Source organism: Phodopus roborovskii, unplaced genomic scaffold, assembly GCF_943737965.1.
Source record: "Phodopus roborovskii unplaced genomic scaffold, PHOROB, whole genome shotgun sequence".
Classification (NCBI taxonomy): domain Eukaryota; kingdom Metazoa; phylum Chordata; class Mammalia; order Rodentia; family Cricetidae; genus Phodopus; species Phodopus roborovskii.
The window spans coordinates 7,823,307-7,850,820 of record NW_026126546.1 but is presented as its reverse complement, the minus strand read 5'-3'; the positions used below and the strand labels follow the sequence as shown (position 1 = coordinate 7,850,820).

Genomic DNA, 27,514 nt, shown 5'->3' with positions numbered 1-27,514 from the left:
GTTTTTCCTTCCCCAGACTTAGAAATACAAAATAAAGAAGATGTGTTTATTTTTTATTTGTGTCCATGTGTGAGACTGTGTGCATTTGTGTGCAGCCCATGTGGGTGGAGCCTGTGGAACCCAGAAGAAAGCACCAGACGCTTTGGAACTGAATTTACGGGCGTTTGTAAGCTGCTGTAGAGGCTGGGAACCAGTCCTGCCCCTCAAGCACCCTGTGCCATCTCTCTGCAGCCTCTCTTTTCTTTCTAGCTCTTCGCATCAGCGTTCAGTCCCTGTGCTGGAAGGGATGAACTGGAAATTGGAGTGGAGGGGTCTAGGCAAGGAGAGAGAGGCCTTGGCACCTAAGAGAAAACCAAGAGGAGGAGCGACTCAGCTCACGGTTTTTTGACAGTGATCTTTAGTATCCATGGTGGGTAACACATAGCATTTCATGAGGGGCTGTGTGAATTCCTAGCAAGCACTGGGTCCAAGACAATTTAGTCTCTAGGATTGGCCTAGTACTTTGTCATTTAAAGGTCTTAGTCATTCTTTCAATTTTACCTGAGGGGAGAGAGTACCAAGGCATATATATGGCAGTTAGTATCTGTGCTGACTAGTCTTACGTCAACTTGACACAAACTAGAGTTTTCTGAAAGGAGGGCACCTCAACGGAGAAAATGCCTCCCATAAGATCAGGCTGTGGGCTAACCTTTAGAGCATTTTCTCAACTAGCAACTGATGGGGAGGGTCCAGTCCATCGTGAGTGGTCCTATCCCTGGGCTGGTAGTCCTGGGTTCTATAAGAAAGCAGGCTGAGTGAGTCATGGAGAGTAAGCCAGTAAGCAGCATCGTTCTATGTCTCTGCATCAGCTCCTGTCTCCAGGTTCTGGCTCTGTTTGAGTTGCTGCCCTGACTTCCTTTGATGATGAACAGCAATATAGAAGTGTGAGCCAAATAAACCCTTTTCTCTCCAAGTTTCTTTTGTCTGGTGCCTTTTCACATTATTAGAAGCCCTAACTAGGACAGTATCCAAGACCCCCATTATCTAAGTTTATATTTTGTGTTAATACAAATCTCAGGACCAAATGCTAAGAATGTTATTGTTCCATAGTTGGTTGTAGCAACTGATTGACAATTTATGTGTCAATCAATTAGTCGAAGTGGTACAGAGTAACCGTTAACTACCTCAGTCCACCAACTCAAAGAGTGTGCCTAAATACTTTGGAAGGACTGAGCCCAGAATTTCTTTCTGCTAACGCTCTTTGTGAGGGTTCTGATTATGACCTTTGCAACAGGGCACACAACAAATGATGGCTATTTCACTATAGTGTAGATTCCTATATAGAGCAAGTCTTTAGAATAGCTACCCACATTGTCTGGGAACCCAGTAACCTCTTTCATGTAATTGAGACTGGTACCCTTATCACTGATGCGGCTAGTTAGCATTTCCCTCCTGCCAGGTAGAACCTATTTCCCTTCTACTATTTTGGTAGCCCTGAAAAAAATGTTTTTAATGTTTTAAAAATTATGTTATTTTTTATTTTATGTGTATTGGTATTTTGCCTGCATATGTCTGGGTGAGGGTGTCAGGTCTCCTGGAACTAGAGTTACAGATAGTTGTGTGCTGCCATGTGAATGCTGGGTATTGAACCCGGTGGACTAGCAGTCAGTGCTCTTAACCACTGAGCCATCTCCCTAGCTCCTTGAAAATTTTGAAGTGGTCATGGCTTGGGGAAGGTGAGGTTAAGAGGGCATATAAAAACCTCAGACTCCATTGCAACTTCTCTTGCTGTTTTATCAGCCAGTCTATTTCCCTGGGTCTCAAACATGTGTCTCCTTTGATGCCAGGGGGTTTGTACAAGGGCAGATTTCCTTAGGTAGTTGTGAGTTTTCTAATACCTGAGTAATTAGTTCTTTATGTGTCAGAGTCTTCCCTTTTCTGTTAATTCGCCTTCTTTCTGTGCAGATTTACCTCAAATATAAAGTACTACAAAGTCACATATGGGCACAGTAGTTAAGAACATTGGCTGCTCCCACAGAGGACCCAGATTTGGTTCCCAGTTCTGACAGGTAGTTCAACCACTTGTAACTCCAGTTTCAGAGGGTCCACTGTCCTCATCTGACCTCCTCCATCACCAGGCATACACTTTATGCTCATGCATACACACAGGAAAAATACCTAAATGCATTGCTGGAGTCAGTATTATAGTTCCCTGTTATCTTTAAGATTTTAATGGCCTGGTTTAAGGCATACAACACAAATGTCTGGGCAGAACAGTTATTTATCATTCATCCACATTAAGCAATTTTTTATTTAATTCTATCAGTTTCAGAATATCTATTATGGTAGAATATTATTTTAAGGTATGTGACTTTTGTTCATGCTACATTTGTTTAACTCTGTGAAGCTGTGATTCTTTGCCTGCCTAAAATGCCTGATGGTCTAATAAAGAGCTGAATGGCCAATAGCGAGGCAGGAGCAAGGATAGGCGGGGCTGGCAGGCAGAGAGAATAAATAGAAGGAGAAACAGGAAGAGGAGCAAAGAGAGAACAAGGGGAGGAGGATATCAGGGGCCAGCCACCCAGCCACCCAGCCACCCAGCCACCCAGCCACCCAGCCACCCAGCCACCCACCTGCCAGCCACCCAGCCACCCAGCCACCGACCTGCCAGCCACAGGGTAAAAAGGAAAGTAAGATATACAGGAGTAAGAAAGATAAAAGCCCATAGGGAAAAGGTAGATGAATTAATTTAAGATAAGAAAGGCTAGCTAGAAACAAGCCAAGCTGAGGCCAGGTACTCCTAATTAAGAATAAGCCTTTGTGTGTGATTTACTTGGGAGCTGGGTGGTGCCCCCCACGCCTACCCCTAACCCCCCTGCAAAAGAGCCTAAAAAGTAATAGCAAAAACATCACACAGCAATCTATTGATGTCTTCCCTCTAGTTACACAGAAGGAGCCATCTGTACACAGTTTGGCTCACTTCAGGACAAACAGACCAATCAAACGGAAACAATACTGTTCTGTGGGCACAGAAGGATCCCGGCACTCAGGAATTCTGCAGGGTTAAAACAGTTATTAGTGGCTAGGATGGAATCCTCTTTCTCTGGGAGAATATTAGCCTTCCAATTCACGATTCCAGAGTCTGCTAGCTGTATCCCAGCCTTCTTCTGCAGGCTTCTTCTTACTTGGAGAGCGGTGCTCACAATTAAAGAGTTGCAAAAGTTCCCTCCCAGCTCTCCTCCTTGGGGGCTGCATCTAACAACTTCCGCAGGCGGCTGTGGTTGCCTTTCTCGTGAGCCTCAGCGAGTACTCCATTGGCAGTAGCTTTGTCTTCGCTTACAAACGGACAGAAGTCTTTTTACAGAGAGGGCAAGATAAGTGGGGGGGGGGGGGCATTAATTCCTGCTAAATTCTCTGATCTTAATTTCCTTGAGGAGAGACTCTGGTTCCTAGTCTAGGATTTGTGTGTGTGTGTGTGTGAGAGAGAGAGAGAGAGACTTTGGGTCGATAGTGTAAGCATCCATCCAGAGTGGCAGCACCTCCCCCCCCCCCAGTTCGAGTGTTAATGTTAAGTCCTTTCTTGGTTTGGGGGACTTGGGTGTGGGCATGAATGGAGGAGAGACCCAGGATAGTTTCTGATACATTGCTCTTCCATGTCCGCGGTGTGAAAGTGGGAAGAGACTTCTGTGAACCCCACCCCCACCCCGAGGGTGGTCCATTTGTACTGTTATTTTCCTCCAGTCTCTGGATCTTCCCGTTCAAAGGCAAATGAATCCCCTTTTTGCTCTGCCAAATACAAGCCCGGAGAGCATCTTTAAGGTTGACTACACGAGACATTTGTGTTCATAAGGAATCTGTGGTAAGAGGGTAGGGGTCTGGGGATACCAGGTACTGATCTGGGCTGTCTGGTTTATAGCCTTCAAGTCTTGGACCAATGGGTTAAGCTCCATCTGCTCCCCTTACAGAGAATTGTCTGTAACCCCCAAGAAGACTGTTGCTAATTGGAGTCAGTCGGTTCATCCCTCCCTGAGGAACTGTGTACTGCTTCCCTTTAACTGTCTCACCCAGTGCTGGAAGGCTGATCTGAGTAGGAACAACCTGCGGCCATGCCTGATTCCCTGCTTAACCTCGGGGTTCATTATCTTCTGCCTCAGCAGCCACAAAGAGACACAAAGTTCAGCTTTGTTTGCCGTCTTTATCCTCTACTGAGTCATCAGTCTCTTCCCAAGAGGTTGATCCCTGCCTGACTGGAGAGAGATAGATACAGGTTGTTTAGAAAGAGAAAGAGAGGAGGACAGGCAGAGGGAAAAGAGGGATATCCAGAATCTATGAAAAAGAATATTTTCTAATTAAAAAAATCTTGAAAATCTCACGTGTTCGTTGTTATTAACACCATTTCACTCCTCCCCCTCCTTCAAACCCTGCCCATTTTCCTCACTCCCTTCTGAATTCACAACCTCTTATTTTTTAATTATTGTCACACACACACGCAGGCGCACGCACACACACGCACACGCACGCGCGCACATGCACGCATGCACACGCGCGCGCGCACACACACACACACACACACAGCTGCTGAATCCATGTGTGAATGTGTTTAGCGTTGACTACTTGGGATTGGATAACTCACCAGGGAGCTCATCTCTGGGGAAGACTGATTTTCCCTCTCTGTAATCATTAATTGCCTGTTGCTTCTTATCTAGGGACAGGACCTTGTGAGATTTCATGTATTCACATTGGCATCCCAACTAGTGTTGCCATTGTGCAGGTCTTATTTAGGTGACTGTATTGTTGAGATGTTATAGGTGCAGCTTCTCTTTTGTATAAGAAGACACTATCTTATCACAGCGGATTTCCTGGTCCTCTGGCTTTTACAATCTTTCTACCCGATTCTTCTGTGATGTTGCCTGAGCCTTAGGTGCAGGGGTTGTGGGGTGCATGTGTCGGCTGTTGCTAGACACCTAGTGATCAATTATTCTCGGCATCTTGACCAGTTGTGGATTTCTGTGATGGTCCTGATCTGATGTATATATAAGCTTCATTGATGGGGAGTGAGAGCTATTGTTACCTGTGGGTATAAGAATAATTATTAGAAAATGGCTTAGGGAAGTGGCAATAGTAGGCTCTCCTGTAAGGTCCATGGCCTTGCCAGCCATAGGTAGTTGCTAGACTTACTTCTACTGACTGGGTCTTAAATTCAATTAGACAACTGTTGGTTACCTCCGAGATGTAAGCCCTGCCACTGCATCCTTGGGTATGCATGTCTTGCTCTGCTGGTCATCACTGTGGTCCATAGATACTACATCTGCATTCTCCTGCAGCAGCGTGCATAGCACCTTCCTCGGGGAGGAGGCTTGATGCCTCCACAGTGTTCTCCCCAATCTTTCTTTTTAATTTCATGTGCATGAGTGTTTTGCCTGCCTGCACGTATATCTGTGTACAATGTATGTGCAGTGCATGCAGAGGCCAGAAAAGAGTTTGGAATGGAGTTATGGCTGGTTGTGAGCTACCATGTGGATGCCAGGAATCAAGCCCAGGTCTCCTGAAACTGCTGAGTCATCTCTCCAGCCCCAGGTCTCAGATCTTTTACTCCGACCCCCCCCCCCCACTCGGTGCAGAAGCCTGATTTATCTCACCTTTTTTTTTTTTTTTTTTTTTTTTTTTTTGTCTTTGTGATGCTCTGATTAGAGGTTCACCCTGCATTTCTTTTTGTGGGAACCCTCAGAAAGTGTCACAGATGCTCTTCTTGGCCACTGGTAGGTCAGTGTAAAACCCCTACTAGGTTGATCCCAGACAACGTCCATGCAGACTCACAGCTGTGTGAGGGTACCTTCCAGACAAGCTCCCCAGGTGTCACATAGGAGTTTCTCACACTCTACCTGACCAGGTCCCTCATGACAGAATGGAACCATGTTGGATGTCTGCACCTGCTTTGCATTTGACCATGTCTTCTTGACATTCACATAACCTCTGGATTTTCCCGACTACCAAGGGTAGTACTAGAACTTCAATTTTATTGCTACCTTGGTTTGTGCATGAAGTTACCTGGTCACCGCAGTGCCTGCTTGGAGCCCTTACCCCAGTATGGCCAATTTACTTTCCATTTTGGATTTCCACTAGTTCTGAGGTTAGGGTATGTTTCCACACTGAGAGCTGCAACAAAAAACACAGCTTAGGAGCAACTTCCAGTCTCTGACACACGCTCCAATCCGACCCCATCCCACTCCTGAGGCCATGGAGCAATTCCAGATGAGTTGCCACACTGTGAGAAATAGGTCTGAGTCCAAGAAAATGAGCGTATACATCCAAAGTATTTCAGAAAGGTAAACAGGCACATGTAAGGGCATTGTATCTCACTCCAATTGGCCAGAGCTCAGCCTAACATTCTTACATGATTGCACAGTTTCTAGGGTGAAATGAAACCTGAGTATGTATTTTGATTCCAGGAATTGCTTAGGTGAAATTTTCATCAAATGAATCTTTTCCTAAAATGGAGTTTCCTTTGCCTCATTTATCCTAGTTTGCTTCCTGTTGGTGTGATGACCAGGCCCAAATGCAACTTGGAGAGAAAAGGGTTTATTTGGCTCACATTTCTACATTATCAAAGGAAGCCAGGGCAGGAACTCAAGAAGGAACCTGGAGGCAGAAACTGAAGCAGAGGCCATGGAAGATGCTGCTTATTGGCTTGTTCCCTCTCCCATGGCTTGCTATAATCCAGGATCACCTGGCCAGGGGTGGCACATGCCCAGGACTGGAGCCTTCCAGATCAATCATTAAACAAGAAAACATTCCAAGGGCTTGCCTGCAGGCTAATGTGATAGAGGCATTTTCTTTAGGTTCCCTCTTTCCAGAGACTCCAGTTTGTGTCAAGTTGACAAAACCCAGCACAGCTTTTGGTAGAAAAGATAGCATCGTGTTTACATTTTTCACACTTCCTTCCATGGAGTGAGGCCCCACCTGTGCAGTCCTGGTGGTTTGCTGCCCCTCATCAGCTCCCTCTCTTCAGTGAGCCCATGCAGAGGCTTTGGGGACCCATAGCAGGATGCCCCAAAGAACCTCCTGCAAGCTTCTCCCCTGTCTCCCCTGCCCCCCGCCCCGCAGCCTGTTGAGGGTCTCAGTTGTAGTTGCCTTGCCCTTCTGTGCCCTCACTCTGCCTGCGGAAGGTAAAACCTTGCTATCACATGGTGGCCACGCATGGAAATGAACCAACAGTGGGAGTCACACAGGGCTGAAACCTGGCTGCTGCTGCCATGACCTGTGCTTTACCTCCTGAGCCACTGTGTCATCATCTACACAGGATGATGCTAACAATCCCTTTATAAGGGTGTCCAAAAGCCCCAAAGCTTTAATTTAGTTTTGCACCAGCCTGGAGTTTCCGCTGACCCAGGCACAGGTGGGACTCAGGAGTGGTCCAGGCCAAGGCTGGTTCTCTGAGCTTCTCAGTCCTAGGGCAACTGAGGAGCCAGGGATAGTTGATAGCTTCCAGAGGGGAGCAAATCAGTTTTCTTTAAAGAGGGGCCCTCTGGTAGGTCAACTTTGCTCCAGTAGTTGGACCCACACCTTTGAGTATATGGGCAACATGAATAGGACTTGATGGGTCATTAAAAAAAATGAAAGAGAACACAGAGTTAGGAGAGGGAGAGGACAATTATGATAAAAATGCTCTATACGTTTATACAAAACTTTCAGAAAATAATAAAAAAAATTACACTAAAAACAAAACCCTGGCTGGCCTTGGTGGTGCATGCCTTTAATCCCAGCACTTGGGAGGCAGAGGCAGGTGGATCTCTGTGAGTTTGAGGTCAGCCTGGTCTACAGCGGGAGTTCCAGTACAGCCAGGGCTGCACTGAGAAATCCTGTCTTGAAAAACCAACCAACCAAACAAACAGAAACAAAACCCTGGGCAGGATAAGCATAGGTTGTACATTCTGATTCCTAAAGGACTTGAGTGCAAAAGTAGGTCCTCTTCCAGGAGGAATAGGAAGTGTCTATCCCCCGGTGGATCCCACTGAGATGGGTCATGCTGTCATCAGCATGACAGGAACATGCTGGCTCTGACCTATCAGTGGCTGGTTCACCAAGACTTTTGAAGGCAGGCCTATTTGAAGGAAGTACATCACCGCGGCATGTTTGGGCGCTCTGCCTGGTCTCAGTCACCTCTGTCTTTCTCTCATGAGGTGGCCAGCTCTGTTGTACCCTACCCTTTTACCAGCATACACAGTCTTACTACCGGCCCCAAACAATAGAGCTGGTCCATTATGGAATGAAACCACTGATGTGTGAGCCAAAATATAACCTTCTTCTAGTGGCTGATCTTGGCTGTCAAATTGATTACCCAAGCGGCTGCACACATCTGTGACAGACTTTCTTAATTGGACCATTGAAAGTGGGAAGACCCATCCTTAAATCTGGGCCACAGATTCTAGAGGCAGCCCACATAAAAGGACATGGAAGAGGGAAGCTTTTGTTTTTGCATGCTTGTCCTCACTCTCCCCAGCAAGTTCATGTATCCTGTTGCTGAGACATGCCTCCACTGGTGTTAGAACAACTCCTTCAAGACTCCCACACTGACCGAAGACCCACAGCTCTCTAGGAGTTTTCCAGGGTTCCAGCACCAGACTGGGACTGCTGAGACAGCCAGTCTGAACAACTACTGTACTCCTGGCCTTTTTATCAGGAGATAAGTTATTGCTGGACCACCCAGACCACAGCTTGTAAACCACTCTAATAAATCTCCTTTAAATCTATCTAGACTCAATTCTACCAGTTCTATTACTTTAGAATACCCCGACTACTGCATTTCTTTGTTTATTGGTGTTTCATTGCAGCAATGCAAAGTTCACTCAGGTTCCAAGCAAGTCCAAAGAGAGCAGGGGACAATCATCTTGAGACTGGAGAATCCCGAGTCCTCCCCACAGGATGGGCGTGGCTCTGGGCAGCCCCACCCCATGGCTTAGCTGCCCAGCCTCCCACTACTGCTCTTCCAGACTGGTGGCTTTGCAATCCTAAACCCCTGGCATACCCAACCATTCTGAAAGAAACTTTGTCTTCTCTTTTCTTGTTGTCTTTTCCAGACCTGTTTCTCTGTATAACAGTCCTGGCTGTCCCGGAACTTCCTGTGTGGACCAGGCTGGCCTCAAACTCAGAGCTCTGCTTGCCTCTGCCTCCTGAGTGCTGGGGTTAAAGGTGTGTGCCACCACTGCCCTGCTCATTCTGGCAACACTCTGGAGTGACTGTGATAGCATGAATGGATCCTTTAAGAAGAGCATTTCAAAGTAGGATCTACACATACATGTGGCCCTCCAGCTGTGCAGCCAAGTCCTTTTCAGCCTTGTGAAACTGCCCCAGGCCTGTACCTGTAGGAGCTCCCTGTCCCCAATTCCCCAGCTCTGCTGAGAAACAAAAAGCTCCACGCAAGAGCAGTCTGGTGCGGTTAATGATTCTATGTTCTGCTCAGCAACAATATGGTCTATTAATTGATGCATCTTCTATTTGGTAACAGACTTCCTAATTAACACAGGCTCTATTTAGTAACAGTATGTCCTATTTAATTTCTTCCGTGTGTTCTGGTGAAAAACATTATGCTTCATTTAATATATTTCATCTGTCTACTCCTCATGCATTCTGTAAAACAGGGTGCAGCCGGTGGTGCCAACCAACCATGGAGGAGGGATGCTCCCCACGGAGGGCTTTCCAGAGGGAGGGGTCTGAACGTTTAGAGCCCACATTTCAGGCAGGGACAGAGTAGCAAAGGGCAAGAGGGTTCAATCGCCTATGTGGTTGAAGGGCATTTGGTAGGAGGTGCACCTCAGCTGGACGTAGCTACTGTTTTCTAAGTTCCTCATGCCTCCTTTCCACCTTCAAAGTTGCCAAGTTCCAAAAAAGCTTTTGCTGTCATTTATGGGGTAGCCTCTGTGCCTTCTTTCAAATCTGCTTCCCAGTTTAGTACTAAGACCCCAACTTTTGTCCCTCCTCCCTAGCCAAGGGCTCTGCTATGAGCATGAATGGCATCACACCTGCTGGGCCAGCCACTTGCAGCTCCTCAAGCCTTGTGCTTGCCTGTATGGACACTGTATCCCAAGGCCTAGCTGTTGCATGGCACTGGTGAGTTCCAACGACAGTTGAGGTCTGAGTGTGTGTGTGTGTGTGAGTGTGTGTGTGTGTGTGTGAGTGTGTGTGTGGCTTTGGGGGGCAGTATTGCACAGCTGCCTTCCCCATGTTAACCTTCAGTGATAGGTGTACAGTCTGGTGGGTGCCCAGGAAGGTTATGGGTGGGGTAGGGATGAGAGCTGGTTCTAGAGGACAACCCCAGAGCTGAACCTACACGGGTGGGCAGATGACAAGCAAAGAGCTGGCCAATAGGTGGAGCAGCATCTTCAGTGGAGCATGGGGGGATGGGGGGCTGGGAGAGGGAGCTGGGGAGGGAAGAGGCTGCTGGACACCTGGATAGTGAAGGGTAAAAGGGTCAGGGAAACAACACCCTGGCCCTAACTTGACCCCAAGACCTGGGACAAGGAAAAACACCCTGACTTCTTAGCTAGAGGGAGCTTGAGTAGGGGAACAGAAAGTACAGAGAGAACTTGGAGTGGAGATGAAAGCTTGGACACAGAATCTCTTTCCATTTCCCCGATCGCTCACGCAAGTTCTACAGGTCCCACATAATATTGGGATCTAGGGTGCCATTATGCGGCCATTTAGATTAATTATCTAAGAGGTATTGAGGCCAAATTTGATTTAGGGCCTCTCAGATCAGGTGCTAGGTGAGAGGCTGGAGGTTTTCTGAGAGGCATCCCAAGGGGGAATGGGAGGGTATGGAAGACACCATCCCCATGGACGAAAGAGGGGAAGGAAATGTCACTGAGGCTTGTAGGCGTCCCAAGGACTCAGGGAGGACAGAATGAGAACCAATGTGTTCAGGGGGTCATCACTGTACTCAATGGGGGTCAGTGGCTTTGCCTGGCTAAGCCAGAGGAGAGACTTGGTGCTTGGTACCAGGGCTTTCATAGAGGTCAGAAGGCAAAGATGAAAACTGAGCTCAGTGTGTGTTTGATCCACAGGAAAGGGTCAGGTAACAAGAGTCTCAAAAGCCACAAGGGCCTAGAGGAGCTGTGGCAGCTCCAAAGGGAAGACAGGAGAAGAGGGCAGGGGTGCTCTGGCCTGGGTGGGCCTAAGGAAACTGCAGGGTTGCAGCTCTAAGGGTGGGGCGTGGGGTCAGGTGAAGAGGGCCAGCTGTAGCCTTAAAGACCTTGGCCGGGGTTACCTCCTCTAAAAGTCCCATAGGGGTTCCACTCAATGGTCACTTCCTCAGACTTAGGGAAATGTTTGCACTGACCAGAGAGTAAATTTATCTGATTGCCACTGGTAGATGGGATGCCAAGTGATTGGTGAGCTGGAAGGCGAGTTTGTTGTGGGTGGACCAGAGATGAGGGATAGGGTCCTAGTGTGGCTCAGACCCTGAGGGACAGCACCAGGAGAGCCTATCTGAGTCACAATGTAACTGTTGCATCTCTGCTCCTCTAGCGGAAAGTTTCCCCAGTGAAAGTGTTACAACTCTGCTCCAGGGGAAGGTTTTCCCCAGTGCACTTATAACGGCTCTGTTCTGGCAGGAGAAAGTTTCCCCCCCTCCAAGCCGTCTCCATTCTTTCACTTACTTAAAGTTTATGGGAGGCCCCAGCAGGGCAGACCAAAGCTTCAGTCATGTGCATTTGCCTCTAGTTCATTCTCAAGGGTGCACAGAATGCTATTGTTATCCCACATTTTCTTTATTCCCATGCTTATAGGTGAGTTCCACACCCTGACTATTGTGAACGGTGCTACAATGAACACTGGGTACAGGTGTCTGGCATACTAACCTCACTTCCTCTGGGAATGGTAGATGACATGGTTATATTTGTAATGTTTTGAGGAACTCCCACATGGTTTCCATGTCAACATCATCATCACCAGTTCACTGGCATCAAACCCATGCACACTGTGCAGCCACCTCCCTGCCCATCTTTGGAACTTTCCCATCTTCTAAAACTTAAAGCCGTCTAACTTGGGCTCCTCATGTGGTCACCTTGGATGGACCCACCACTCCTTGCCTGATGATTCAGACAGGTGACTAATTTCTGGCTGTCTTGGGCTCTGAATGCTTGCCCTTGTAAGGGAGGGAGCTACCCACCAGAGAGATGTCAACCTAAGGCAGTAAAGGAACAGAACATGGGCTGAATGTGGTCTTCTCATCCATGGCCACACACCGGTCTTGGCTGGAGGAGTACAGATTCCACATTGTAAGCAGCTTCTCCACCAGCCAGAGGATCCCAGGCCTTTGGGGACTGTTCTTAAAGCTCTCCTTCTTGTTCCTACCCCAAACCAGGCCAGTGTGCAGGAAATGAAAGGCAACGACCACCTCCATGCTGGACATCCTTCACAGCCTCTCTGTGGGCTGCTGTTCATTCTTCTCGGCCCCGCCCACAGCTCTGGGAGTCAGGGCCCTGCCTGTGGCCTGCTTCCTTCTGGCCTGCTGGTGCTGCAGAAGCTTCCTGCCTTCTCCCTACCCACTTTTCTGTACTCTCAGGATAGCTTATCGACATTAGGTCTTACATAGCTGAAGCCCCACCGGGGAGCAGATGAGCAGGGTTACAGGCCACAGGAGGACTGTCAGCATCTCTAGGGGGCAAAGCAAGGACAGAGTGGCCATGGGATGGGGAAGGGCAGAAGGAGCAGTGTGGGGAACCCCAGAGCAAAGTTAGCATCTTAACAGCCATCTTTCCTATTACTCTCTTAGATACTAGCATACTGTAATTGTCCATTCTCCTGTGACTGTTCTTGCTAAGCATATAATGCAGCCTGACCATGAAAGAGTCCCAGCTGCAGACTTATCTTATAGCAGAACACCTGCATCCTCCTTGGAAGGACATTCTGCGTCCCTCACATCCTTTCTTTGGCCCATTCCCTCATCTCTCCACTACTTAAACCCTGTGGTTACATTCATCAAACAAGACTTGATCAGAATACTGTCTTGTCTCCATCTCTCGCATCTCTTGTCTCCTCATTCTCCCTCCCTCAGGGTCCAGGTCAACTGACCCCATGTGCTGGGCAGAGCAGTGTGACCCACCCACCCACACAAGAGGACAGGGGCTCTGCTAAGTACCAAGGGTTGGCTGCTACTAAGTAGCAAGGGTTGGATCCTCAATTAATGTTTAAAGGGGGAAAAGACAGGAGAGGAGGAAGCAGGACCAAGAAAGGGCAGAGAGATTCTGAGGAGGTTGAAGGTGGCTGTGAAGTGGTACCGCGTCCGTTGAAACAGGGTCTATGTTACAGGGCTTCCTACTCAGGAACATCCACAGTCAGTTCACCTATCTATGCAGCAACCTGCAGCTGCACGCGGGCCAGAACTCATGGATTTGCTGTCCTTCTGGAGTCACTGGAGGGACTACTTAGCCAGACTTACATTTCCTGATTTAATGGAGGACACGAATGTTAAAGGTTATTGCTGTGGGTTTTTCGTGGTGATTCAATCTCAAGTTTAAGAAGCTTGAGTCAGGTTGGGATAGTGTTTGAGAAACACAGGGCCCAGCCAGTGACTTCCTGGACTAGACTTTTTTTTTTTTTTTCTTAACATTTGGATTTTTCAGTAAAACGCTCAGTGGCCTGTTTTCTGAAAGTACTTTAGCTAGTCTCTAACTGGGAATGAAACTTCCGAAGAAGTCATGGTTACTAGAAAGACAACTTGGGAAGGGGAATCCCGCCTTGTCGTCTTTCTCCGAAGGAAGGTTTCCTTGGAGTAGACAAGGCCCAGTGTTCTGGAAAAGTTGGGCGAAGGAGCTAGAAATCCAGTTTGTGCAAACTACTGCATCATAGCCCGGGTATGCTTGGAGCAGGGTAGGTGGATCAACCCTCTCATGGCAAACCCGCAATTTCCCTCCCACCCCTCACAAGTGCATCGTTTCTCAGCCTTGCTCCCTGAAGGAGGACGAAGTGATCACTTTTCTCTACACATGAAGGAGACCACACTTTCCAACCCTATGCAGCCACTCAAAAAAAGAAACCCTTCTGGTGTTTGCGGCTCCGTGGGCAGCTCAATCCCACCGCTAGACCAACGCGGCCACCACCGGGCGGAAGTCCCGCCCGGCCTGTAGGCCCCGCCCCGCCCCTGCCCAGCCCTTTGCCCAGGGGATTGTGCTTTCCGTTAGGTCTTCTGTCCCGGGCGGGCACGTCCCTGCTTCCTGAGCACTCCAGTCCTGGGAACTGGATCCCGTCGGTCCCCGAGCGGCTGCCCAATACAATAGCTGGACCCCGCCCTTCCAGGGACCCCTCCCCCAGAAGCAGTCCAACGGTCTGACCCGCTCCCATAGCAAACCCGGCCCCCGAAACCCTGAATCCTCCAAAACCGTGAGTCCCAGTGGATCCTGAGTGAACCCCGCCCCAAGGCCCTGAGTCCCACCCTCCAAATTGGCTGGACCCTGCCCTTCCTGGAGCCACGCCCCCAGAAGCTGGACCTCGCGGGTCAGAGTCCCGGGGTCCACAGCGGCCTGGCCCGTCCCTCACCGAGCCCCGCCCCCTAGGTCCTGGGCCCCGCCCTACAATGACTGGGTTCCGCCCCCAGGAGCCGGAGCCCCGCCCCTCCCGGAGCCCCGCCCCTCCCGGAGCCCCGCCCCCGGCCCGGCGACGGCGGTGACCGTTGGTGCTTTCGGCGGGCGCCCGGCGGGAGCAAGCGGCGGCCCGGTAGGTGAGCGGGGCCGGCGCGCCTCCTCGCGCGTCTTTCTTCCCTGGCGCGCGCCCCCGCACGGGCGGCCCGAGCTGGTCCGCCTGCGGCCGTGGGGCCGAGCTCGGGCGCCGCCCGCGCCTTCTTTGTTCGCGCGGGACTCCGGGAACTTGCTCGCGCGGACCGCGGCCGGGGTCCCGCACGGGCCGGATGTGCGGGTTCTGCACGGGCCGCAGCCCACCGGGACCGGCGGGATCTGACCCGGCTCAGAAGCGGGCCCGGCCGGCATAGAGGGGGATTTAATGTCCAACTCAGCCCGCGGCTGCATTGTTTGGCAGAAACCGTTTCCAAGGACCCGAACTGAGGAAATGTAGGACGAGAACACAGGGCAGCCCACAGTGAGGATTGTGGAGGACAGACAGAAGGGCTAGAGCTGTGGAGTGTAGACAAGGGGGCTGGCTCAGAGCTGTCGAGTGTAGACCGAGGGGCTCTGGCCCCTGGAGTGTAGACAGAGGCCCCAGACTTGTGGATTATTGGGGGGGGGGGTGCGGAACTGTGGAGTGTAGACAGGAGACAGCTGTGGAATGTAGATGGGGGTCTCAGACCTCTGGAGTGTAGACAGAGGGGCTCTGACACGTAGCATATGGATTGAGCGGCCCAGGCTCCTGGAATGGGCTCAGACCCCATGGAAAGTAGATGGTACAGGGGAAGTCGCCCTGGGAGCGAAGCCTTGGCCCTACAGTAAGCAACTGGTGTGTGTGAGTGAGGGGAAAGGAGCAAAATCAAATTTGAATCAAGGGATTGTTTTAAAAGTTTCTGAAGGAAGCACAGTTGTCGGTATGAAGTTTCTTTGCGGAAAAACTGGAATAAAAATGTTACACCTTTTTATTTGGGGGCTGGATGACAAATAACAAGTACTCAGGTCAGGCTGACAGGACCTGGGTTTCAGGGACACTGTTGAGACAGAAAGTCATGGGGGTAGAGGGGCATGGCTTAGGTAAGGCTCTGGGGTAGGACCTTGAAGTGGTGAAGCCAGGGGACAGGTGCCCAGGAATCTGGGTCTTCGAAAGATGCAAGGCCATTTCTGTGAAGCTTCTTGGAAACCACCCTCAGGGGGACGCAGAAGGAGGGCTGTTTCTGACAGGGAAGAGGGGAGTCTGAGAGCTGGCAGAGGAAGCCAGCAAATACCAGCGCTGAGGAAAGGCCCTCAGACCTGGAGTGGCATGTGTGTTCCAGGCTTTGCAGGAGTCAGGAGAATGCAAGGGTCCATACTGAGAGGACCAAATTGCAGTACATCACCGAGTGCCAGCTTGTGACAGGAGGCACTTTGGGGTTCTATGTGGCATGCAGAACGGGGCCCAGGGTCAAGGACCGGCTCACTTTTTGCTTTATGTTTAGAACAACAACCTCAAGAAGATGGTGGATGGTCACAGAGGTGGCATTGAGCTTGGTGAACTGGCTGCTGCAGTAGGTCCTATGAGGGTCCCAGAGGTGGGAGAGGTTGAGGCTGAGCCCTGTACTGTTAATCCTGTTGCCATTTGACAGATGTATCTGAGACAAGCCCAGAAAGCTGGTCCCATCTGGCTGAGGGAGGGTGCTGCCTTAGTTATGGGCACCCTGCCTTGCTCTGTTAGCAAGTGCACGATGATGGTATGAGGCAGCTGAGGGCTCTTAACATTTGTGTGGTGTGTGTGTGTGTGTGTGTGTGTGTGTGTGTGAGAGAGAGAGAGAGAGAGAGAGAGTTTGCTGGAAACCTTGCAAACACTAGTCAGCACTTGCTTTAGTTTCCTATTGAGCTGTTGCAGAGACTTAGAGACTTAAAACAACAGTTTATTCTTCATAGCTCTGGATGCCAGAAATGTGCAGTGGATCTCAGGGATCCTTCAGGGATCAAAGAGAATCTCCTTACTTCTTCAGTCAGGTAGACAGTGGTCTCATCCCTGGGGCTTGGTTCCAGCATCACATGGCCTTCCCTTCTGTCTTAAGCCTCCCTCTGCCTTGGTCTTTGAGGACATTTAGGGTTGCCAGGAGATTCAAAGCTCTCGGTTTACATCTGCAAAGCCCCTGGTGTGTTTCCCCCTTCTCACCGAGGAACAGCTGTGTCCTGCATCTTCCCAAGGGTGGGCCACATGGATCTACCTGAGGGTCCTACATAGTAAGGACTGTAGTAGTTTGTGGTTCACTGCCTGGTGGAAGTGTTTCTGGATGAACACACGCCCAGCTGTGCGAGGGTGCTGCGTCCATTTGTTCTATTCTCTTTAGGGAGGTGAAACACCACACTCCTTCAGCAATCCCTTGAAAATTACAGTCTCCAGATATCTGCTGAGCAGTGGCCTGTCACCCCAGCACTTAGGAGGATGGTGGGCTTGATGCCTGAGCCTGGGCCAAGTGAGACCTTGTCTCAAAACATTAGCAAAAATCACTGGGCTAGAGAGTGTGCTTCTCTAGCAGAGGACCCATGTTTGGTTCCCAGAACCTGCCTTGGATACCTCACAACTCCCTATAGATCTCCCAAGGCTCTGGAATTCATGAGCATATATATGTACACATAGTTAAGAAAACAATCTTTCTGGCACACACCTTTAATCCTAGCACTGGGGAGGCAGAGATAGGCAGATCTCTGAGTTAGAGGTCAGCCTGGGTACAAACTGAGTTCCAGGACAGCCAGGACTACACAGGGAAACCCTGTCTCAACAAACAAAACAAAACAATCAATTCCCCCTTCAGAAAAACAAAACAAAACAAAACAAACAGAATCTTTTTTAAAAGTCCCTAAACCTCAAACCCCGAAGCAAACAAGCTCAGATATACGTGGGAACTTTGCTTCTATTTTTCTGAGGCTACTGTTGTAGAGGCTCTGAACTTCTCCCATGGAGAAGTCATTTGTTCCAGGCAGGAACTACCTGGTTAGTGACACCACTCATTGTCTAGGGTTAAATGAAAGAGAAGGGGAATATGTCATCTGTCCGTTTCGTTTTCTTTCCTTGTTCCCTGATGACCCCATGGTCCCCAGTTCTGTAATAACTGCCTTTCTTGTTCAGGCAGTCACATACATGTGCACACTGCTGCTACATTCGTGTATTTTGGACATTGCTCATCTATCTATCTCTGAGCCATAATCTTAGTTTTCCTTCCATGACACCTGTTCATTGGGAACTAACCCATGGATTTAAGTTCGAACAGTGGCACGTGTGCTACTTGCCCAGCTTAGAAGGGCCACCCTAGGTAGGTGGAGTCTTCGGGTCCCAGTGAACTCTCTCCCATGTCCCATCTTCTAAAAGATATAATGTGTGTGTGTGTGTGTGTGTGTGTGTGTGTGTGTGTGAATATTTTGCTTATATGCATGCTTGTGAACAATGTGCATGCCTGTTGGATCCCCTAAGCTGTGGTTATGGATGGTTATTAGCTACCATGTAAGTGCTGGAATTGAGCCAAGAGCCCTTAACGCTGAGCCATCTCTCCATACCCCTTTTAACAGTGTAGCCTCTTGCTTAAAGCAGCTGCTGTCAGTGAGCTGAGCAAGGCCCTGGAGCCCATTGTGCACTTGTAGATTGATCTTGCTGTCACTGATGTATCAAAACTGAATTTCATTACATCCTCATGTTAGTCCACTTCCACAGCTGGTGAGACCGTTCTGCAGTCTGTTCTGTAGTCCCAAGATTTGCACAGAGCTGTCAACCAGGGTTGCCTGTGCTATACTGTTCTGCATTGGGTTCCTGTGTGCCAGGTTCCTTATCTGATCTCAGGTCCATCCTTGTTTTGCTAAAACTTCACTTTTTTTGGTAGCTAAGAAATGTAACACAGAACCTTCCCTCTTGATTTGAAATCATCCTTATTACTGTCTAGTTCTTTTTTTAGTTTAGCTGGGTATAGAATTCTAGGCAGTTACAGTTTTGTCCTTTGTGTAGTGGGTACAGAGGGACAGTTTTGAAGCAACTGCAGTAAAGTTAGCTAGGAACAGGAGACCAGGGTGCCCCCAAGATGGGGTGAGCTCAGGCTCCTTGGGTGGGACTTTGGGTACCAGGGAACAGCCTTGTCTCATTATCGTTGGGCTTGTCAGAGAAAATATTTTTGTATAGTGTTTGAGACACTGGAAGGCCAAAAAGCTGTTTGTGTTTTGTGCAGCATCTGATGTGTCTCGTGTTTTTGTACTGCAGAAATGAGCACTGCTGATTTCTGCACTGCTCTAGTGTAGAATCTCAAGAGGCCAAGATGAAGTGCCCATTCGTGTGTCCCCTCACCTCTGCGCTCTGTGGTGACATTGTTCTCTTACCTCACCTCTACTGCGACCCTGCGGCTAGAGGCCCTGCGTGCATGCCGACAGTGGGGTGTCTATCGCCCTTTGTGTAGTGGGTGACCCTACATTTTGAATCTCTAAGTGTTCTGGCCATTGGTGGCCTTGCATATTCACCTTTTTTTTTTTTGGTTTTTCGATTTTTTTTTGGTTGCTCTGTGGCTTTGGAAACTGTCCCGGAACTTGCTCTTGTAGACCAGGCTGGCCTCAAAGTCATAGAGATCCGCCTGCCTCTGCCTCCTGAATGCTGGGATTAAAGGCATGTGCCACCACCGCCTATATATTGGGAGCTTGCATATATTTGTTTCTGTAAATAGGCTAATCTTTGGTTTTTGCCAGTGAACTTCATATCATGAAAAATTGTAGTTGCTCAAAGACTAGACAAACAGACCTTTTTGTATTTTGAGATAATATCTTTGTTGCTAAATCTGAAAACAGGTAAATGTGAGTTGAGGTTTGCCTGGAGGCAGGGTCCATCCAGTCTCTGGACATTCTGTGCTCCTGGTCTTCTCTGCTCTGGGGTCCCTGGGTGTGCAACGAGTCCTGGCTCTACTTTCTACAGAAACGCTGCTCTTTGGGTGCTGGCAGCTTAGCTTGTACTTGGAGGGTGTGTCAGGGAGCTCAGCTGAGCACGTGTGAATCCTCTGGGGACAGGCTGTGGAAGCCACCCATGATCTTTATGCCTGGTCTCCTGAGGCCTGATAGCTAAGCTCAGCCAGCGTTTGAAGCTTGTTTCATGTGACAGCTGTGACATTAGCCTAGCTGTATTGCCTCTGATCCCTCTGCCTGTCAGCAGTCCTCAGCTGTCATGAGAGTGTGTATTTGGAGAATTCTTTTCTACCACCTCTTCTTTTTTCTCCTTTCAAATGTTTTCTTCTAAGATGAACTCAGGTTCACTATTTAAAGGAATTCTTAATGCTTAGTTTCTGTGCTGCTACTTAGCAATGGATTGAATCTTTAGTATTAAGACTGCCTGGGATAGGAAAAAGGGGCTTGCTATGCCCCTATGTGTGGTCCTAATGTTTGACCTCAGGTTTCTTGGAGCCTAGTTGACTTTTGCAGAGTCCCTGGAGGAACCCCGCCTCTCGAAGAGCATGGGAAGGGAGCGACTGCTTGCTCAGCCAGGCAGCGCTGCCCCATCAGCCCCTGGATGCACTGACAGTGTAGTGGCTGCTAACCTGCTCTCAAATACACTGGGGACAGGAGCTGCCACAGACTTCCAGCAGGCTCTGAGAACCATCTCTGAGTGGAGGTCCAGATCCATGGTTTGTTTAAGCTCATTTCTTCATTTGTCAATTGATTAGTAGACTCGGAGGATGAGACCTTGAGCCATCAGGCTGTCGGCTGTCCAGTGGCGGTCACTCCCGGCCAGTCCTTTTGCTCCCTTGTTGGAGTAGCTCTGATGTTGCAGCCTGGTTATCCTGTTATCCTGTCACAGACTCAGTTTTAGAGAACCTGTGTGAAAATACCTATCCATGCTTGGACACCTAGGAATAAGTTGTGTGTGTGTGTGTGTGTGTGTGTGTGTGTGTGGTTTATAGTGGAGTGATGGTGGGTCGAGTGATGATATTTTCATTGGGTGTCATCCACTGCTGAACAGCAGGATGTCCCCTGCACGGCAGCTTACACAGCATGCTTCTGTTGTCAGGGATCACACAGGTTGGGATCTAGCTGTCAGTCCTAGCTGTGGTGGGAGGAGCTGCTTCCAAGTTTCATTTGTGGTAGTTGCTGGCCCCAGAAGATCCTCTTCCAAGGTTGCTAACATGGCTGCTGGCAGAGTTCCCATCTTATTGGCTCCCTGACATATGGGTGTCTAGTTAGGGAAGCTCACAACCCGACATCTCCCTCGGAGTAAGGGAGAAGGGGAAGGACAAGACAAAAGCCATAGTGCTTTTGTGACCTAGCCTTGGAGGTGACACCTCATCACTTTTGCCATGTTTTAGTAGTTGGAAGTGAGTCACTAGGTCCGTTTCACATCCAACGCAAGAGTACTTTTAAGGGCAGGATAAATAGGAGGCCTGGTTATGGGGCATCTCAGAGGCCACCTCTCCCTGTCACTTGCTGGTCCCAGTGGCCCTGGGACACATACAAAATGTGTTTCTTGTGGCCCTTGCACAGCAATAGCAGGTCAGGATGTAGCTCTTGAGTTGGCTTTGGTGCAGTGAAGACCTGGCTAAAGCCCCCAGAGAAGACCTGATCTCCAAAGGTAGAGGGAACTGAAGGGCCACGCTGACAGCCCACTGACACATACCTATGGCGAATGTCAGGTGGAGCCATGCCCACTGCGGGCCTCAGTGTGAAGAGAAATGGGGGTCACTCTGAAGTCTACACTGCCAATGGCTGCAGGGTCCTTATTAAACCCCAATGTGCTCTTCTGCAGCCGAGGTGCTCCTTGCCTGCTTCCTGTCAGAAGGTCTCGCAAGGTCCAGTGCCCACTGCCCTCCTGAGGCCTCTGCCTCTTTTGTTCCATCTGGCAGGGCTTCTGATGCCATCGTTTGCTTAGGAGCTTGATGGGTCTGTGGATCTCCTTGTTGGCACTCCATGTGTCCTGAGCCATGGCCTTTGAGATGATCCCTGTTGACACTGTATGGTGTGGAATCGCACCTCTCAGTTTTCCTGCCCACCCCCTTTCCCAGAGTCCCTAGAGGGATTCTGGCTGTCTTGTTTAGACCAGGTACATCAGAGGACAGCTTCACTGGCTGGCTCTCACAGGCAGGGACTCTGGAGCATTAGGTGTCATTGGGCGGTGACTGGTCAGAGTAGGCCTGGATGTGAGGATGAATATATTTCTAGGAGGGTGTGGATTGGGGAGACAGATCAGGTGAGTGTCCCAGGGGAGTGGTAGAGATGGTGTGCTCAACAGGAGACCGAAGTCGTCATCCTCCTTCCTCCTTGAGTCCTTTAGATTTCTTTGGCATAACGGGACTTTAGCAGAGCATCCTGCCTGCCTTGCTGAGAAACGTGTGCACTGCATACCCCTCCATGGGTTACTCGCCCCACTGGAGATGTGACCAGTGACAGAGCACTGTCTGTTCTGCTGAACCTTGGGACAGCTAGAGAGGCAGTGCTGTCTGCATGTGCCCTGCCAGTACAGGTAACCTGGCAGGGAGTAGGCGTGGTCCTGGCCCAGCCCATGGCACTGTGCTTCTGCCTAGCTTGGAGAGCTGTTGTGTCCCTGGCTGGTCCTCCTCCAGCCCTTGTGGGAGTGTTTGGTTGGGCTGGGCACAGGGTAATGGGTGAAGGGTTTGGGAGTAGGGAGTGAGGCAGCCCAAGTTTCCATTCCTGGAGGCGGGAAGGCCCTGTTGCTATGGGCAGCTGGGAAATGTGCCAGGGTGTTTGTCAGGCCTCTGGTGTTTGGTTTCCTTCTGAATGTGTGCTCATCAAGATCTCAGGTGATTGATATGGGTATGTGTTTGGTTGCTGGACTTCATTGCTTGAGCTTGTGTGAAATACATCTTGGAGGGGAGCAGACTATGGAGAAGAGCTTACCTCATGGCAACCAGGAAGTGAAGGACGGGCAGGAAGGAGCTGGGGTCCAGGACCCCTTCAAGGGCACTTTTCCTGTTGCTGAGATAGGAACCCTGACAGAACAACCCCAGGGAGCAGCTCATGGTCCGTTTAAGGGAACCCAGTCCAGCGTGGTGTGGAAGGCATCATGGGTGGCGGGAGCTTGCAGGGCAGATTGCTTCAGATTGGAACTGGACCAGGCTGATCCTCAGGGTCTACTCCCCAGTGACACACTTCCTCCAGTAAAGTCCCATACCTTGAAGGTTTCATAACCTCCCAAATACCACTAGCTGGAGATCAGGTGTTCTAAATATATGGCCATTGGTGACATTTCATATTCAAACCGTAGCATATCTTAATGACTTAGCTTCCTCCAGTTGGCCCTACCTCCTAAAGGTTTCTCTACTTCACAGTAGGACTGTGGAGCAACCCCTCTTTCTCTGGCTCAGCGGCTGTTGGCAGAAGTCTTCCTCTGAGGGGAGGGATGTGCCTTGCCCTCTAGATCATGGGGCACCCGCTAAAGGCCCTGCCATAGACCCCTTTCTGCCTCTATAACCAAGATACCCAACCCTGGGTACTCAATAAGATAAAGAGGTTTGTGTAACTCCCCAAATTTGAGTAGCCCTTTCTGACTGGCCCATGGTCAGTCCCATGGCTGTGACAGTCTGGCACCACAGAGTGGGAGGGAGCACAAGCAAGAAGAAACCAGCAGGGAGGGGACAAACATACCCTTTCTAGCAGCCTGTTCTGGTGGGAACTAACCCACTCCTGAGACCGGCTTTACCACTTATGCCTTAAATGGCCCACTACTCTTTTTGATACTGTTGCATTGGTGAATTAAGCCTTATTGTGGGTTTGAGGGGGACAAGTTTCATTCAGCACCTCCAGAAACCTCCCTCTGTGGCCACACATCCATGTACCAGTACACCAGGGCAAGCAAGCCCATGGGGTTTGAGCTTCCGATAGTGGTCCTGGGAGAGGGAGGAGGGAAGAGTGTTCCGAGAAGGGGGTGCAGGTGGGGTGGGTAGGTGATGAGCGGAACCAGCATGTTTCTGCCTTCAGCTTGGTGCCTTCTTTGTTTTCCGCACAGGACCTACGGCTCCCTGAGTGAGCTCCCCAGCTTGTCCCTGCTGTTCCTCTCATACCTGGCACGGAGAAAGCTCTCATGTTGATGTATGGGACAGATGTGGGCACAGCAGCCTGCTTTTAGTGCAGCTGTTTGAGGTGCCTCTGGGAAGGCAGGCAGAGCACGCTGCCTGAGAAGGCAGCCTTCAGAAAGGCGGACCGGGGACACTTGACTTCTCTGGGGGGCATTTGGGCCCCAGGCACGTCCCACTGGGATACTGGGGGCATCCAGGCAGATAACACTTGCTAGGGCTTGTAAAGCATTATGGGTGGCTATTGGATTCTTGACACTCACATCCTTGACTGAGCTGCCTCAAATTGGCCAATCTGGGGACAGTGTGCACAGGGCACCAGTCTGTTTAATGTTCCTAGAGAGTGGTCATGAGTTGGCTAGGCTGGGTTCACCCACCTGTCCGCTGCGAACAGAGCTGGTGTCTGAGTGTGATGATGATCCTTGACAGATGGAGAAAACTAACTGGTGTAGGAATCTGAGCAGATCTCATCTGGGTGCCTACAGGCCCAGCTGGGTCATCACCAATGGGGACACAAGATGGAGATGCAGACCTCTCTGGTCATCCCGTCGTGTGTGTGTGTGTGTGTGTGTGTGTGTGTGTGTGTGTGTAGATGCAGACCTCTCTGGTCATCCCGTCGTGTGTGTGTGTGTGTGTGTGTGTGTGTGTGTGTGTGTCCCTGGTTGCCACAGGTTTATGTCTTAGGAATGGGCAAAGCTGTGTTCATTCACTCAGGTGCCTGGTGTGAGGAGGGCCATCCCATTGTGTTAGAGGGCTGGGCCTGGGGTTTTCGGTTGTTGTCTGTGGCACTGTCTTGTCCTTTTGCTCTGACTGTTTTATGGGGCACTTTCCATTTCCCTGCTCAGAACGTTTGAGCACAGAGACCCTTGTCTGTCATTGTCTCTGGGAGATGACCCATTAACTTCTGAACCAACTAGCCCACATTAGTCCACACTAACCATTACTCTCTCCCAGGATCCAAGCCACTAGCTGCTCATTTAGAGACTGGATAGAACTAATGAGGTCCTTGGTGTTTTGTCCTAACACTACAGCCCATGCCCCTTGAGTTGCAGGGTAGGGTGAGGGCCCTCTCTTTTGATAGTTGTAGGATCCCTCCCATTATTCTCTAGATTCCTTTTTTTCTTAGCTCCTCCCCCCCTTAAAAAGTCAAACAAGGCCAGACATTCTCCCAGATGCTGTCACCTGGCTTCAATTTCAGCTGCGGCCAGGGTTCACTGAAGAGAATTCTCTCCTCACATACAACCTACAATTTAAGTTGGACAACCCCAGACATATCCTTGAGGTAGGGGCCCTCCTGTCCCCTTGCAGACAAACCCAGCCTATGTGTCACTCTCCCATGCAGCTCAGAGACAAGGCCTCTACGCCTCTCTGGCTCCCTTTGCTCTGCTCTGTGCTGTGATGGTCACTGTGCAGCCCTATGTTTGGGGCTTAGGAGATGCTCTGCCTGTCGTTGTTTGGGTAACTTTATCTTGAGGTGGCACCTTCTGGTATCTGTGTCCTTGACAAGGTTTTGGGGTGCTCTCTCAGGAGCCCTTATGGGCTGGCTGCCTTCCTCTGACATCTGGGGAGCCGGCCCCGCCTCTGAGGGTGTTTGGACTTGGCCGGGACTGTGGTTGGGTATGCTTGTGGGAGATAAGCATATAGGAGACCGGTCACGGAGTGGAAATCCCTGGGGATGAGGGGACAGCTGGGACCCATGCCTCGAGGCAGAGCAGAGGGAGCAGGAAAATGAGAGACTCCCACAAGGAGGCCAGCCATGAGCTGAGGCCAGAAGGGAAGGGACAGCCAGGTTTCAAAGGTCTGGGAGCACAATGAGGGGACCAAAGGGGTACTGAAGGGCTGAGGACACTGGTGTACAGGACTTGAGGGGAACACAGGGCGCTATCTATGGTGGGTAGGATGCCTTGTAGCAGAGGCAGTGTTAGAAAGCCATGTGACTAGGAAAGTGTGATGAGGACAGCTTGAGGCCCTGCGGTCTGAATTTCCTAAGGAGCTTGATGTGTGTATAGGGGAGGAGAGGTACAGAGGGGAAATGAGGGAAAGGGGACCAGAGGCCTTGTGTGTAAGACATGTGGCTTGTGAGTTGATAGCAGTGTTTTTTGTTTGTTTTTGTTTTGATTGTTTATTTGTTTTTCAAGACAGGATTTCTCTGTGTGGTCCTGGCTGGCCTTGAACGCAGAGATCCACCTGTCTCTGCCTCCTAGGTGCTGGAATTCAATGCATGAGCCTCCACCACCCAGCTATAGCAAGTTTTTAAGGGAGAGCTCAGAGTGGGGGCTTGGAGTTCAGTTACACAGGAGTTGGGTCTTTAAGAAGAATCAGACAGATGATTCCTTAGTAGGTGAAGGGCTCCCTGGCTAAGAGCAGCTGGGGAGTCTGTACCCATTGCTGGGTCACCACTGCCTTTGGGAGTAAATCATGAAGCAGCAGGTGTCAGAAGTCAGTGGTGTCCTTGAGTGCAGAAGCTTTGTGTTCCCCGGTCTGTGGGCTGAGGGGTCTTCACAGAAAGGAGCTGTTTTTCTCACCTTGCTGCTTTGTGCCTTGCTTGGTGACAGCCATGTGGCTTAAGAACCTGCTGGATCCTACCTCTGCACTGTGTCCTGATGGGTCAGGAGGACAGGCCTGGGCCTCCACAAGGTTCTTCAGGAAGGGACTAGGAGTTGGGGGTTGGTATTAGGCTACTACAGTAATTGAGAGGTCAGGGACCATCGGTTTGAGCCCGTGGTGTGTTGTCAGTGGGACAGCTATGGATCTTTGGTATGTGCCCGATGTAGATGTGGTGCCAGGTGGCGGTGTGACATGATTGCTGTTGAGGAGGACGAGAGGTGGACAGGGGATCTGTTGGGTTTAGGTCTCTGTTAGAGAATGTGGCTTGGCAGCACCTGTGCTGATGGGACTGGGCTCTGGCGAGGGCCTGTCTCAGGCCCGGTACCTTCGGTGTCCCATGGACTCTTGTGTGGAGAAGCAAGGATCTCTGGCCCTGGAACAGTTAACAGCGGTGACTGACTTTCACAGTGACACTGTCCCAGGTAGACCGTCCTGTGCTGTGTCCCTCCGGCAGTCCCTTGTGTTTGCTTTGAGAGTTGCCAAAACAAGAAATTATAAGGTTGTGGCTTGACAGCTTGCCATGTGGTGTGACTGATGGGTCTGGTGACCTGGCTAAAGTCATGCTGTCACAGGGCTGATTCTTCCTGGAGGCTCTGTTGTCTCCACCTTATGTCCTGGGCTCCACCCTTGAGTCCTCCAGATGTACATGCTGTCTCAACTTACTGATACTCCCCCATCCCTTTCCCTGGGCTCCAGGATTCCATGGATTATCAGGACTCTGTCTCCCCATCTTAACATCCTTAACTTGAGCCCACTTGCCATGCTTTGTGGCTGAAGAGGGGACATGCATTGAGTTGTGGGCATTACAGTGCAAATGTGTTAGGGGCACAGTTCTGCTCATCACTCCCCAGAGAAGATCCAGTGAGATCTTAAAACAGTTTCTTGGTCATCTTCATCGTGGGGTGGAGCCCAGGGCTTCTCATATGCTAATCATTCTCTATATAGGATTATATTCCAGCTCCAATATGTACATATTATTAATGAGTAATAAATAGTAAAACTATGAATTTAGCATCCCTTAGATACTAAGCAGTGCCATATTTTATAGATAAATTGTTTTTTCTTCACTCCTGTGCATCAAAAGTGATTCTACTCAAACATGCATCCTGTGTGCCCTTGTCCTCCCTGTTGGGACCATTCTTGCAATCTCTTGATGCTCTTCACTGCCTGTAGCTGTTTAGCCTTGGTGTGTCTGTAAATGATTTAGAATCTGTTCACAATTCTGTTACTGGAAATTATCTCAAGACTCAAGAATGTCTTTAAAGAGCAATTATTCAG

At 49.9% G+C, this 27,514-nt stretch overlaps 1 protein-coding gene across 3 annotated transcripts in view; it reads left to right on the top strand.

Annotated features, from left to right (window-relative positions):
* The first annotated feature begins 14,606 nt into the window (after positions 1–14,606).
* Rgs12 (regulator of G protein signaling 12) overlaps positions 14,607–27,514 on the top strand; it is a 90,628-nt gene continuing 77,720 nt past the window's right edge. Inside the window, exon 1 of one of the 3 annotated variants that reach the window (XM_051200379.1) lies at positions 14,607–14,691. The gene's annotated coding sequence lies outside the window, so the exon portion shown is untranslated. The remainder of the gene's footprint in view (positions 14,692–27,514) is intronic. The other 2 variants (XM_051200380.1, XM_051200378.1) reach the window with 2 other exon arrangements.